Source organism: Amblyomma mixtum, chromosome 3 (genome assembly GCF_055824585.1).
Source record: "Amblyomma mixtum isolate Tamu chromosome 3, ASM5582458v1, whole genome shotgun sequence".
Taxonomy (NCBI): Eukaryota; Metazoa; Arthropoda; class Arachnida; order Ixodida; family Ixodidae; genus Amblyomma; species Amblyomma mixtum.
The window spans coordinates 427,764,891-427,780,650 of record NC_143014.1 but is presented as its reverse complement, the minus strand read 5'-3'; the positions used below and the strand labels follow the sequence as shown (position 1 = coordinate 427,780,650).

General features: G+C 46.7%; 1 protein-coding gene and 1 long non-coding RNA gene across 3 annotated transcripts in view; one reads left to right on the top strand and one right to left on the bottom strand.

Moving 5' to 3' along the window:
- The window catches only part of LOC149358010 (uncharacterized), a 49,034-nt gene that overhangs the window by 28,463 nt on the left and 4,811 nt on the right, over positions 1-15,760 (bottom strand). The gene's annotated exons all lie outside the window — the stretch shown is intronic.
- LOC149358009 (uncharacterized) overlaps positions 10,915-15,760 on the top strand; it is a 91,588-nt gene continuing 86,742 nt past the window's right edge. Inside the window, exon 1 of the mRNA XM_089585012.1 lies at positions 10,915-11,094. The gene's annotated coding sequence lies outside the window, so the exon portion shown is untranslated. The remainder of the gene's footprint in view (positions 11,095-15,760) is intronic.

Sequence of the window (15,760 nt, the reverse complement as noted above, 5' to 3'; positions counted from 1 at the left end):
GACACCGTATTTACTAGACGCGCCTTTGTTCATTCCAAACCATCGAGCTGGCATGGCGGAGTGATAGCGTGCTCGTTTCGCACTTCGGAGGCCCTGGTTCGATTCCCCAACTCGACCAATTTCCTACTCGGTTGTATTTGTTTATCTCGTCTGAGTAGAAAGGTTAATTAGCCTACTTGGTCAATTAAGCAATTAACTAACCTTACTCCCGCTTACTTGGAGCATTACCATACCATATAACTTTAATTGGTTGCATGGTTACTAGCCAAAGTACAATTGGCCCGTTTGAAATTCGCGCACTGTGACGCCACGACCATTTCGACCAATTGAAAAGCGTGACATTTCTGTCGACAACTCCTGCTTACAACGATGAGGCATTAAAGGCATCCGCCTTAATACACGGACTGACGGTAAGGGTTGTCCGCTTGCACGGTTGTGCACTGCAAAATCTACAGTAGCGGTATGTAGGAGCCTATCGTCCTCCTTTTCCGTTCCTAATTCGGCCCGGGCGCTCCTGTTACTAATGGCCGCACACGTCAACTTACGAGCAATAGGGTCTCGCTACACACGCAGACGGAAGTGCACAACAACTGAAAGCACGAAGTGATGGTTTCCGCGGCAGAATAGCTTGTTCATGCGGCTATGTTGGGCACTCACCCTCGCAGATTTTGCAAGATCGAAACCTTTCTTTCTGTATTGGCTATCGAGCGCTGGCGAACGTGTTTGTTGCGTTCGCATTGCGCACGGTATGGCAGGGTGCATGGCGAACCGGCACGAACAGGGGCAGTATGTCCTTGTGCAGTTCGGTTCGTAAAGCTAGCACGTTTAACTCTCTGTCGCAATTCTTGCGACCCATAACACAGCATGTATTTCTTCTACCTTTCCACATCTTCGCAGGAAGAACACATTCGGCAGCCACTCGCAGTATTTCCACTGCTGCGTCGAGGTGTACACGCCGGCGACTTAAGAGGCCCGTAATGGCGCCGTGTTCCGAGTGCGCCTGTGGCGCCATCTGGTCTCAAACGAAAGAGCTACGCGCTGTAAGAGACCAGTCCAGGTTCTTTGCTGTAGCAACAGTAACTTCAGCAACAGAGGCCGAAGAAGTAGCCATTGCCTTAGCTCTCATGGACGAGGCCGTAGGCATTATAATTGGCTACTCTAAGATTTCAATCCAAATTATAACAAATGCCTGATTTGCTCTGCAGCCGCAGGACTAATCAAACACAGGCAAAGAATAAGCCACGTAGAAATTATTATGGGTCCCTGTACCAGAAGGGAATGCGGGAAACGAGAAGGCAAACCGATGTGCCCGAGCTCTAGTAAACGGGGAGGGATCAGGGAGTGTCTCGGAGTCTCACATCAACGAAACTTTCACTTACCGAGAAATGACCAATCAGCTCCGTGAGGCGCGGTAACTACCCTGCACCTCACCCGGACCTTACCAGACAACAGACCAGAAATCTACGTAGGGCCCAAACTGGGGCCGTCATGACCCCCATTCTTTGCTCTAAAGTTACCACACAGCCCATCGATCCCAACTGCTTGCATTGCGGTAACATAGCAACAGACGAACACATCTTATGGGACTGTAAGGAAATCCACCTCTAAAGACCAGACTGTAAGGAAAATCCACCTCTAAAAGACCTCATACCGGCTCCCTCCAGGGAGGCCTGGCTTAGGCTCCTGAGGGAGCCTGACAAGAACACGCAAGTCAAGCTTGCGGACTGGGTGTGAAAGGTCGCCCTCCGTTAGGGGCCCATTCATTCCACCCCATTGATCTTTTAGATCAGTAAAGTTTCTCCAAACCATTGCACTCTTGTTGTGTCCCCTTATTGCTTTTGTGTGTGTGCGCCCCCTCCTAACGACCACTCGCATTCTCCTCCTAACGACCACTCAATCCTCCTCCTAACGACCACTCAATCCTCCTCCTAACGACACTTGCCCCTCGTCGCACGCTGTCACCAGATGCCCCCCCACGGTGCGCCCCCGCACCCTCCTCCTGTTCTGGGAAGCCACTCCCTCCCGTGGACGCTTCTCAGCTCCCTCCTTTCTTCGGGCGGCCAGTTCGGCTGCTGCCTCGGTCGACGCTGGTCGCACCCTCTTCAGCTTTAAATAAACGAAGTCTAAAAGTACCGTGTGCGTCTTTCGCTGCATTCAACACAGCGACCGGACACGACAGTGGCGACGAGAAAGTGGATTCGACCCGCGCTACGCAACGCTATTGACAAGCCATGGCTACGCGAGGGTTTCCCAATCAGATACCAGAGTTCAACGGCTCATCGTGGTCATCGTGGGTTGGACGCCTTCAGTTCTACTTTGAAGCTAACAACATCACAGACCCAGCCTTGAAGAGGGCCAACCTGCTGACGCTGTGCGGGGAGCAGACCTACGATACTGTCTGCGCCCTTATTCAGCCAAGCACACCAGCGGCAGTGTCTTACGACGACATCGTAAAAGCGCTGCAAAAGCACTACGACCCAAGGCCATCCGAGGTCTACAGCCGGGCTCGCTTCCAACGACGAGATCAACTGGGAGGAGAAACTGTGAGCGCCTACGTAGCCGCGCTCAAGAAGCTCGCTGCCGACTGCAATTTTGGAACGCTGTCGACAACAGCTACCGGGCAGGAGGGAGACGCAGCTTCTTCTGCTAACACCACCATGCTTCCCTTGGACGTGATGTTACGCGACAGATTTGTGTGCGGACTGAGTGACGAGTCACTGCAGCAGCGCCTGTTCGCTGAGAAGGACCTCACATTCAGCAAAGCTTACGACATCGCCGTTCGAGCGGAGAGCGCCGGTCACCAGCAGAGAGGGATTCGCCGGAACACCGAGCCGGTACACCAGACAAGCAACCAGGTGCGCAAGCCTTCTGTTGTTGTAAAATCGGTCAAAAAGGCACAACGCTGCTGGCGGTGTGACGACCAACACAACCCCCAGGGATGTCGATTCCAGTCAGCCACGTGTAATTTTTGCCACAAGCGAGGGCATATCGAAAGAGCATGCATTAGGAAACGGAGACTTGCCAAGATAAAGTCACCTTCCCAGCCTAATCACAGCGTCAACGCCTCAGAGAATACGCCGCTATCTGATCTCCATGGAACAACATCAGCAACACCATCTGTGTTGTACGACCTGAACACCATGAATCTCGGCACGCGACCGAAGATTTTTACAGAAGTAAGCGTACATCACCAGCTGATTAAGTTCGAGGTGGACTCCGGCGCAGCCTGTACTCTGATCAGTGAGGACACGTTCCGAACTCCATGGCCATCTGACGCACCCGCCCTGCAACAAGACGACACGCACCTGCGAACGTGGTCAGGACAGAATCTGCCACTATTGGGCTCTGCCAACGTGCAGGTTAACTACAACGGCCAGACCCATACGCTACCTCTGCTTGTTGTGAAGGGCACAGGATCAAGCCTTCTAGGGAGAAACTGGTTTTCTCCACTAGGCGTGATGATATGCGGCATACACCAGACGCCGAGCCAGAACATGGTTGAGCAACTCCAAGAGAAATACGAAAGAGTATTCTCGGAAGAGATTCCAGGAAACGAAGGGCCCCCGGTCACACTGGAGTTGTTGGACAACGCGCAACCCAAATTTCTGAAGGCCAGGCCGGTGCCGTTTGCTCTCCGAGATTCAGTTGAAAAAGAGTTGGACAAACTGGAGCAGCAAGGTGTCATCGAGCCGACGCAGCATTCCATCAAACTCTCAGCGTACGACTACGCTCTGGTCTACCGCAATGGGAGTAAACATCAAAACGCCGATGCGCTAAGCCGTCTGCCACTAGACGCAACTGTTGACGAACCATTTCCACCAGGAGACGTTCTGATGTTCGAAGCACTGCCAGAACCTCCGCTTACAGCAGGCACAGTTGCAGCATCTACGCAGAAGTGCGCAGCTCTCCGGCTAGTTTACACAGCTGTTCAACAAGGCAACGTGCATAAACTCAAAGGGGACAACTTCGACGCTTACCGCAGGCGAGCTACAGAGTTGAGCACCCATCGCGGCTGCATCATATTTGGGTCCCGAGTTGTGATGCCGAGAGAACTACGCGCACAAGCTATGTCTCTCATCCACGCCGGACATCGGGGCATCGTTGCAATGAAAAAGTGTGCCAGAAGCTAAATGTGGTGGCCTGGCATTGACAACGACATCGAAACAGTGGTGCGAGAATGCAAGCCTTGCCAGAGCAGCCGGAGCGCCCCGCCGAAAGCTCCTGTCCCAGAATGGGAAAAGCCAGACACACCATGGCACACATTGCACATTGATTTTGCAGGACCAATTGAGGGCTGCACTTTCCTTGTGGTCGTAGATGCCTACACAAAGTGGCTTGAGATAAGGCAAATGGGACAGACGACTTCGGCAGCAGTCATTGACAACCTCCGATCACTATTTGCAACGTTCGGCCTGCCGCGCAAGGTAGTGTCGGACAACGGAACACCGTTTGTGTCTGCGGAGATCCTCAAGTTTTATCGCGACAACGGGATCTCATCAGTTACATCGGCCCCCTACCACCCAGCGACAAACGGACAAGCCGAGCGCTACGTAGCCGAGCTAAAACGCGCCCTTGAAAGAGATCAGACAGGCTCGCTGCAGCGCCGCCTTGCGCGCTTTCTCTTCAAGCAGCACACGACGGTTCAGAGCACAACAGGCGAGACCCCCTCGAAAATGATGCTCGAGCGTGAAATGCGAACCCAGCTCACATAATAGCAAGTTGAGGTAATGGTATGCTTCTCTCGCTCTGTTAAAGCCTTGTCCAGACGTCCTCATCACAGTTTTTCCTCTGCGTGTGATAAGAATGACATACGATCGAGCAGCATTTCATATTTGAGAGCGATATCGACAAAGTTGGTTTGTAATGCGAAATTGTTTGAAAATGTGTCATGCTTCAGTGGTGTTCTTTCCATCAGTTTCAGTTTTCAAAGTTTTTGCGCGACTCGGGAGGACAAGGGACTTCACTGTCAAAGCTTCATTCCGATACCAATTGTCTGTACTGGGGCTTAGCACTAAAACTGTGGCTTACCAAAAAGTCCTCTCCTCAGTAACATAAAAAGTTTTATACTCACTCAACAGTACAGACAAATACGAGCGCAAGAAGCACACAAAAATATGTTTTCATCTTCTTCATGGAAGGAATGCAGGCTGTGTTAGAAGCGAGCGAGCTAGAGACTACTTTATATATAAGTTATAAAGCAAGTATATTTGCATGAAACGAGATTGTACAATTGCAATTAAGAATGGCTTAAAAGCATGTGTTTATGCATGGCATTTCAAGTTCGAGACGACGTGCCACGTTTTAGATATTCTACATTTGCCCTTTCATCAAAATAATAAGGAGGATGTATGTGTACCTTTACAAAGCATATCTGCGTGCGCACTCTTCTCAGAGCGGCAGCCAGTTTAATGATTGGCAATGTAATTGAATTGACGCGCAAATTAGGCATGATAAAACCTGCGAAGCCCTCATGTTTGACCTTTTAGCCGAAGTGAACTGGTCGTCGTAATGAAAAAAAAGAATGCAGTCCGAAGTTGCGCGTTGCGTAGCGGTCGTGATGTAATCTAAATTTGAGCCATTTGCATGAAAACAAAAGGGAACAGGCTGCGGACCATCATCACGCCCTATAATGTATAGCTGGGTGGACAGTTCGTGCCATCCTTGTAATACGAAACACGCAAAAACGGTGCAAGTGTCACCTACAAAGTGAACGAGGAATGCGCGTTTCCTTTCCTCAAAACCAACAGAGTCTTTAGACCACGAATAAGATTCCCTGTCTAAACTTGTTCCCAGTCTAGACGCTCCGCAGAATTTGAGGAAAGGAAGCAGGCATACTGGTTCACCTTGGCGGTGGACACCTCAACCGCGCCGAGAGAGAGAGAGAAACGGGAACGCCGACTAAAAGCTTGTTTCCAGCTAGCGTTCGTGTTTTTCTGTCACGGCGCGGTTGAGATGTCCGCCGGCAAAGTGAACCAATTATTTGCCTTTCCCGTCCTCAAATCCAGCGTAGGGTCTAGACCACTTCTAGCAACGTGGTCAAAACTGCGAATAAGGGTGTACTGACACCTGGACTGTCTAATTTGCTTCAAGCAAGTGAGCCCTGGACTGGGTCTCGTCCTGCGCTCCACCCGGAAGGAATGCTATTAGTGCGTAAGCACTAACCCGACGGTCACCAACCGCAAGCAAAATCGTCCGTTGTCGCGTTGTCCGCCTAGCGCGAGCACTCCGTCACGTGGCACTGCCCGCTCTTCGTCTTCTTCTGCGTGGCACTAATCCGGTGGTTCTGATCAGAGCACTATCGTCTCTTGCCTGTCCGCAGCTGGCCTAGCGCGAGCGCTCCGTCCCGCGCCACTTCCCGCTCATCGTCGCCTTCAATCCGTAGCACAAATCTGCTGTCGCACTGATTCGTTTGCAGTAAACATTCTCTCAGCTTTTTTGAGTCCCGTCCGCGGGAACCACGCTTCAACCTTCTCGTCCTTTTTTTTTTGTCACTGCGCGTTTCAGGTGTCCACCGACAAAATGAGTCAGACACGTGCCTTTCCTTTACTGAAATCTAGGGGAGGGCGTCGACTGCGCGTAAGGTTAGGCTGGAAACAGGACACTTTTATTTTCTTCGTGCAAGCGGGCCCTCGAGTCATTGAAGTGTGCCGGGAACGCGGTCGAACCGACACCGCGAGCGCAAGAAGGCCGAATGTGCACGTGAGCGTAGAGACGCATAACCGAACAGTCGGCTGTGAAACTTCAAAACAGGTATGCAGCTCCAGGCCTCTGGGCCGCTAATGCCAGAATGCTTTCGTTGATTATTACGCTAAGCCGGCAAGCGTAAGTCCACTAATTCTTTTCTGGAGAGAACTTCGGTGTTTGCTATGCTGGCAGTTCCTTTTTTTTTAACTTTCTTTTCCACCCTGCCCACGAAGGGGTCTCCGCTTTAGCTCACGTAACCAATACTCCGGTTCTCCCACAATCTTGTGCCATGTATCTTTCTTTAGTCGTATTTTTGGGTTAGCAGTTGTGGTAACCTTCTGTTGCGATCGCTGTTAGCCTCCTTCTTCTATGTTGAATTCACCTCGTGACGACTGTTCTTCGGTATTCGTTGATGGCAGTCGCTGAGGGATTCTGCGCTATGCCGTGTGTCAGAGGGCAATAGTCAAATATCTTTAAAGTTGCTGAATTTCAATGTGTGCGTGTTCGTAATTGTGTCAACACGGAGTGCCGTCATCTGTTTCATACCCAACAATTCTGGACAAAAGTATTTTTGAATGGGAAACCGTTTAATGAACACAATTTTTTCATCATATTGTGAGATTGTGAGATTTCTCTATAACAATCAATATATCCGCAAATCTCCTGTGAAGCGGTTTGATTTTTTTGCTATTATTGGTTTTGCGATCGTCAAAAGCGTTCCCCATTGGGTTTTTATGGTCTTAGCTGCGCCTTGTGAGCGATAGAAAAACTTTTAAAGAAAGATTTTGCTGCACATCGGAAGAATGAAGCATTGCCTTGAATATTTCTTTAACAGCACCTGACAATTTTCCAATATTCAAAATTCTTGTCAAGAATGTTGGACGTGTCTCTTCGCCAGGTTCATGCGTTGTTGATGTCGTGGTCATTGGACGATCCACCCTGTCGCTAATTTACAAAGCCACAATCTTGTGTACAAAGCGCTGTCTTTCCAGTGAAAAAAACCCAGTCGAAATCAGAACGGATGAGCTAATTCTTTGACGCCGTAGCCACTGGCCGGTTAATTTAAATCCGCAAGCTGCGTAATTTCCATACCAACTAAATAGGAAGTGTAGGCGGCACGCTGCGGGAAATCATGTCACCTTGCAGTCCTCTAATTAGGATGGCTCCGCTACTGCTATTTTATTAAACAGTTGCTTGCGCTACGCCCACAAACTTGACCAGTTCGTGTCCTGCAAACTAGGTGATTTTTAAGTGTTCGTTAGGTGTTACTTTTGCACCATTTTCTTCGCGAAACTCTTAGAAATAAATGTGCTTTGGCTTCCACTGTCGAAGAGCAGTCTAGCACACTTCCTTGATGCATCTCTTTGCACACGTTCAAGAGCAGTCTGCGATAGCACCATTTACAGTTCCGCTTCGGTTTGCTCTGCTGCGTGCAGGAGGGTTGCAATTCACTGCGAGGCTGCACTAACGCAACGGATTTTTTCTCATTTGGCGACCTTGAGTGGCACATCAACGTGGCGTGACGTTCTTTGCAGCTTTTGCGCTCAACTTTAGCCTTACAAAACCGCGCCGCGTGACTTGGTGGCGTACATGTGAAACACGCTCCACTTTCTCTTAGCACCGTTTTCTTGTTTTCGTACGATAAGCAGCGACCCTAATCCTTTGTTGCTTGGCTACCTTGCTTGCATAAAACGCACTTCCTGCCATATGCACTGTAGATGCACTACGTTGTTGGAACCTCCGTTATGGTTCTTCTGGCCGCTTTCGTCGTTGCTTGTTCGCATTCGGCGTCTTCGCGGCGCCTTACCTAATAATAATAATAATTATAATATCTTCATTTTCCGTCGTGATGTACATGGTGGCAGGGGCTTGAAGTAAAAGCTACCTTAAAAGATACCGTAAGAGAGCTTGACAGGGCCTCAAGCCCCCACTTTGGCAATGGCAAGCGAGTGGCCAGTACAGCTATACGACCATGTAAATACAAAGAGTATAATGCAATTTTAAGCAATGGGAATTACAAATCAAAGATTACACAAAAGTAATGAATACAATGCATGATTTTGCATACAGGTAAAAAAAAAGAAGCGGGGAAACAACGAAAAAGAATAGAACAAAAAAAACACAAATTAGCGGGTACACATTTTCTTTTAAACGAATGCTACATTTTTTTCCCTAATAAAACATCGTTTTCCCAGTTATTCTGGATTGAAGAAAGAAAGTGTCAAAGTAAGTCGTGGAATGATGACAGTTTGTCTAAAATATTTATTTTCGACAAACTGTTAAATAAGCGGGACAACCCATTTGCTAATGTGTGCAGGCCGTACCCGTTTCTGTATATGTTAAGTTTCCAAGGATCTCGGTTACGGGTTTCTTGTGCTTGTTCTCGTTGTTATAGGTTAGGCTGTGTTCGAAAGCATGTATTATTAGGAATTTCTCGTTTATAAGCGCAGCATAGGCTGTAGCCCTGCAGCCTTATTACTGGAATTATTTTGTACTTAAAGAAAAATTGATTAATGCGGTGTAATAATGGTACACATTCAACTATACATACAAAGTTTTTTTGTAGTACGTGTATTTTCTCAAGTTGGCCTGTGTTGTCGAACGACAGCTTAAAACGCCGTAATTTGAGCGAGAATGAAAGAGAGATCGATATATTGTAATTTTCACTTTAGTTGGTAGTACATGGCGATTTCTGCAGACGATACCGATAACTTGCGACAGTTATCGGTTCTTTGAGAAACACCAGAAAAAGCTTCAAGGATGCTGCCGCTGCCTTGGCAATGGGTTCATCTGAGGTATCAGTCAGTGAAACTCTTAGATGCCTTGTCTCTTTTAATTTAAACTCCACTGCCAAGTCTGAAGGAATAACTCTCTTCAGCACAGGCATAAGCAGTAGTGCATATCCCTCTGCTGTTACTTGAAGTGCCTCCAGTGCTAAAGTATGAACTTGGACTTTCAATACGGTTCTTCTAAGTGTCCTTCTCAGCACCTCTGTATCGTTTTTGGAACGAATTTTTGCCAGCTCTGGCAGTTCTTTCATTGTCATTTCCACTGCTTGCTCCTGTTTACAAAGGTTTCCTTCAAAATCGCTATGGCGTGGTTCGTAGTTGTTTTAAGACAACTGTAGGCCTTCAACCGTAGTGGGTGCTTTTCCTGTGAGTGCCGCCATCAAATAATAAAATTTCTTGTGCTTTACTCATATTCGTTCTAATGTGGACGGCAGACTCATACTGACACCAAAACCTTTGCCGCTGAAGCTTGTCTTCAGCAAATTTTATCATCACCAATTTTAGTAGTTTTACCCATTCGTCTCCTATCTGAATTGCACTTTGCGTCACGGTTGGGCCAGTTCGTGATAATGCTGCACAGCGTTCATCAGGTGTCTCAATGTGCGTTGCTAGCTGTGATAGTACAAGGGGGACCTTCATGTCGTATTCAACCACTCTTTGGAACTAGCTGTCTATTTTGTCAAAAACAGCTCCATTTGCACACTCACTTCTGTGATTCTCTCCGCTGTTCCAGTTGTCTGCGCGTCTGTTACTGTCTCTGTTTATTGGCGTTGTTACTGACCTGATCTTTTGCTGTTGTCACGAGCTGTATAATCTGCGTGCGTAAAGTCTCCCGCTTCCCAACGAACACGTCCTTGTTCATGCTGACTCCGGAGAGGTCTATTGTTCGCTTACTGTTCACCACCTCTGTTTCCCTTCTGGCGTGTAGTCTGGTCGGCTGCCCTGTCTCCGCCAGATTGTTCAGCTGCTCCTCTGCCACAATCTTCACTGCTGCTTCGAGACAGGTTTCTTGCTTTTCGTGTGGCAGGTGTATCCTGGTCACGACACCGCTTTTGTAAGAACGTTGGAGTCGAATGCATGCGCTGAACGCTTTTCATTAATGGCTAAAAAAAATAGATCACGCGTGGGCGCCTAGATGTCTTCCTCTTCACCTCCTCTTCGAAGTGTCTTACAACCCTCCTTTCTCTTTGACAGCCTTCGTACTTGACAAAGTACGGAAGCCTTTTGGCTCGTTGGATGGCAAGAGCGGAAGTTCAGGCAGCGGCCGATATGTGTTGGTTACCTGGGCGCACAACACTACACGTTTTCTTGGATTTTTATCACCACGTCAACGAGAGACAAGGTGTTGTCTTACGTGCTCACGTCTTATCACCCAAGGTAGGGGAGCGAGAGTGAAGGGCACTCGCAGCCAGACAGCAGAGACCAGCGCCGGGCAACGTAGCGCCACCACTTGGCCGCGAAGCCGCTCCCGCTGCCGTCGCGGCTGCTCACTTTTGGCAAAGAAATTAGTTATGCATTCGTGGTGTAACTAAACAGTCGAATCAAAGATGCCATTCGTTTTCACAGATTCACTATAGGAGCATGTTTCAAGACTAGGGCTTACGACAAGAAACTGATAACGGTATGAAGATTTCATTCTCTGTCATGTTTTATTGGTAATTGAATATGGGCGTAAAATTGTATCTAACGGCTTTAACTTGTTTACCATGTCCAACGTTTGTTTCATGTCCCTGGTATGCGTAGATGATCCTACAAATACGTATTTTTCGGCCCTTGCTATAGCTTTTTTATGTGTAACACTCTAAAGCTGTTTTGGAGATCAATTCTGGCATATATATTATGAAGCACACATGCACCATAAATAGATTCTGCTTATTTTCTATCTTTAAAGCTACGTTTTTTATAGCTGCTATTATATCAGCGCAAGTATGTTACGGGTATGAAAAGCAGATGTTTTCTTCTGCCTAAAGCTCATTTCAGCGCCTAGAAATGTAGTTAATGTGATTATTTTTAGTTATAGTTGGAACCAGCACGCGAACGAAACAGAGGTTGAGCACACCGGTTCTTGAACTGCCCATTATAGTATTAAGAACCAGCAGCGCTGTACAACTAATAGCTGGACAAGCAAGGGTGCGCATAAAAAAAATCACTTTCAGTATAGCCAGAGGGCAGGAAGATTCTTGATAACACAAAACACAGAGAACAAGGGTTGAAGGGGAGCTGAGGAAGCCATGTTGACTTTGTTCTGCATTATTTACATTATGTTGCTTATGCCCTGTGCATTAAAGAGGTATTATTTGCACAAAGTTTGGCGCTCGTTGTTCTGCAAACTAGTGTGAATAAATTTTGCATTCTTCACGACGATGAACATATTATCGCCTACGGCCACAGCAAGTATCCATTGTCACTGAACAAATCACATTGATAATTATCAGATCCATCACCGTCAGTGTCTTGTCCAAGTTTTTCATAATGTGTTAAACAAATTCTTACTCTCAGATTGACTTCTCCAGACTTTCGCATCGTAAGAGTTCATTGTGTCTCCGTTTGGTTTTTCATTTTATAGTTAGCGTCATGCGTCTGAAACGGCAAGTGAAAATGCGCCTCAGAAGCTACAAGAGGATTAGCGCTTTTTATCATACAACCGGTGAACTTTAAGAAAATTGTGCACTTTCGAAACTATAGCGTCAGCAGTACTAACCTGAACGGCCCACGCCGGACTTAAGCTAAGTGCATCGCTTTATCGTACGAACGGCTGACGCATTCCACACTTATTTTTTTTCCTTTTTGAAGTGTCATTCATGTGAAAATCGCGGAACTTGGATACAGTTAATTCTTCCCAAATTAGCGCTGTACAGGCTGTGAAGAAGAGGCAGCACTGTGCTTTCTTTCCGATTGTCATTGATCTTGAGCATTGTCTTTGGCGACGCTGTTTGCTTTGGTTCACCTCCTTGGCCGTTAACAGATCCTGTTTTTTTTAGAGATATTTTGATTTTTTTGTCCGCATCGATTTATGTTCTGTGTAGATAACACTGCCATTTTTATTTGAACCTGATTTGTTTCACGCTTGCGGAGACGTCAGCATATATCATCATGCATTCGGTCCCTTTAGGCCACCAGCTTAGGTGAAGGAGTGAAAGCATGCGATTGTTCCTAATTTCCTTTGTGCTATTATTAGCATATTATATGTACTACATGCTTTTACTAGTGTGTCTTTTGTGCTACCAGGTACGTATAACAGCGGGCCTCAACGAGATACTAGCTTCGGCTACGGGTCCAACAGACTCGCATGTACTGTTTTGTTTGTAAATAAAACCGCATATCGAAAAACAAAAAGCGAATTGGTAAGGTGCGCAGGCCGGGGTAGCATCTTTAGTGCTGCTCTCGCCTGGCTGACGTGTCACCTCCACCACGCCACGCTTGGCTGCACAAGCCTGCCTCAGTTTATTCTCGCATTTGGAATTTTTACACGTCAGCCTCCTCTCTTTTTTTCTCCCCTCATAGTGTGTAGCTAAATGCTCTTCTTCAATTTCAGGATTTAATTTCCTTTCTCCGCTCTATTCTCTACCCCGAGAGCCCTGATTGCGGCTGACATTTAAGCATGCAAGAAATTTCTGAGATATATGAATTATATTAGGAATGCACGAAGAAAAAAGTTGCCTATGATGGAGTGGGCTGTCGGATTCATCAGCACATTTTCTAAGAAATGCGCCCATTAGTTAACGACCTCCTTTATTGCGCATTAAATGATATTCTTGCGCATTAAATGCGCATTAAACTTGCGCATTAAATGATATTCTCCTGGATACTTGATACTCCTGCGCATCGTGTTGTTGCCAACCAGACGATACGAAAAGAACACGAAACGAAGCAAGGACACATAAGGCGCTCAAAATCGGCGTAAACTTGAATACAATTGTTTATCAGGCAGGATTATTTTAAATTGAAATTTGATTATGCGCGCGAACTAAGGATGCTGAAATGATTATCAGTCTTTCAGTGGCAAATTAACAAGAAATCGAGCTGCAATGTTGAGAGTGATGGAGTTCCTTTGCAGCTCTGTCATTTCTGCTCCAAGAACTGTGAAGGTGACCGTTGAAGGAGCACAGCTGGTGGAAGAATTCTTCAGAAAAACTCTTGTACTTGTGAAATTTTTTTTTCAAGCTGACTACGGACTTCTCGATTTGATTGGTACGTCGGTATTAGTGGCTGTAATGGTACTGGACCCGGAAACGCCTCGCTGTATCACTGATTGTGCTGTCTTTAACTGGGTTTAAAGCAAGCGAGATGATCATGGTGAAGTACGCAAATTCACTAAAGGCCAACTTAAATACATTCTGAACCCTTTTGTGCCTGCTAACGGAGCGTAGTTTTTTAGACTTCCAAAGGCATTTATTGTGAAAAAGGTTAAAGATAACGGAAACAACCAACGTCAATGTAATGAGATGGCCTTCGAATTAATTTTGACCACCAGGGGTTTTTTAATATGCGCAGACATAAGCGCCATTTTGTAATTCGGCTCTATCGAACTTTGGTCTCTGCGGCCAGGATTTGACTTTTGGGTCAGCATCCGAACGCCACAGTCACTGAGCCGCTATAGGAAATTCCGGAAACGTTCGCCTTTATACACTGACAAACACTGGCGACAGGCAAGCTAGTGATGCGCGCGTTCACTAGCGTAACATTCTATACATTGTACAAAGGTGTCGGACTTCAAACCTGAAAGAGCCGTTTCACCAGTTGGATGATTAAGCTGTAGAAGAAAACTACGCAATGAAAATCCGACAGGTCAGTGCCTTTATAGACATCCTTCAACTGGAACACCGGTAGACTAGAATACATTTTCGGGGGAACATTGTGTTCAGAATTATTATTCAACCTACGCCTTGTCTACAGGTGGTGCGGCCCAGTAATAAAAAATATGGGCTTGACAAAGCTAACAACACCACCTTATAAATATTTTTTCTAAGGTATTTTATTTCACAACTTGCAACGTATGTTACTTGCTTTCTCTGTGACATGCCTTTTGCTTGGTTATCGTATGTGTTTCTCTGTGGAAAGTGCTTTTCGTTCTGGAAGACCAGTCAGCACCGGTTCATTGTCGCGGCAGCGCAAACTGAGCGGAGATATCAGAAACAGTTACGTAAGGCAGGATGACGCTGTTATACGCGTACGACATCGACCTTACGTGGGCAGCTGCGAAGCTCACTCTACTATGGATCGCTTGCAGAGAATCACTAATTGAAGGAAGCCTCCATCCACTTCTCGACGATTACTGCACCAGAGATATTCCTATAGCTTTACTCCTCTACATACATACCGGTCAACGCCGCCAAAGCTAACGCACGCAAAGTCCGTGGCCAAAAAGTAGTTCACCCTACAACTAAAACGAAAGCAGGCAAATTTACTTGCGATAAATCTCAAGTACCGTGGCTGGCAACTTCCTGCACTGCGTTTTACCTCTTGCCACATTTTCGCCCAGAGACCCATCGAGATTTGGAGAAGTAAGAATGAGATGAGGTCGTATGATATGCCGCCGGTAGAGCGAATCGCCCTCACTCCAACTGCGCCTAAAAAGTAGCTCACACTTAGTACTAAGTTCTAGCCAGAGGGCCCGAACACTGAGCGCCTCACTGCTTCGACCATGATTTTCATTGAGAGCACTTCGTTTTAAGCGTTCCTCTGCTTTCGTCCAGGCACTCACTGAAGCTTCGAGAAGAACTAAATAGAAGTGCCAGGGGATATGGTTTCGCGGGCTCTCTATCTCCGCAGCCTCGATCGACAGCGTTGACCGCCATGTATGCAACGCAGTGTAAGTATCTCTGATAGAAGCGACCATTTGCAAGCACACCGGACATAGAGGCCTTGCAAAAAATTCATAAGCGGTTCAGGAGAAGATAGCCTGATGAAAGCTGCGCTGCAGAACGCCGACACGTTGATCATTCTGCCAAACCGACTTTAAAAACACGCACAGTGCTGCTGAGAAGCGTCTCGCATATCTGGAACATCAATCAATCAATCAATCAATCAATCAATCAATCAATCAATCAATCAATCTTTATTTTTGCATTTTTAGTACAGATAAAAATGCAAGGAGTGGGGACAAAAAGCTGCTCTGAGGCAAGCTTGACTGGGTCCCCACCCCCTTTACATGGCAGTTTGTGCAGCAGTTATGGATGAAATGTTAAGTGTTTAAAAGAACAATTTACAGCACATGCGATTTTCGCGCAGGAAATGAATAATGTTACAAATGCAGTCTTTTACAATATAAAAAATACAACAAAATG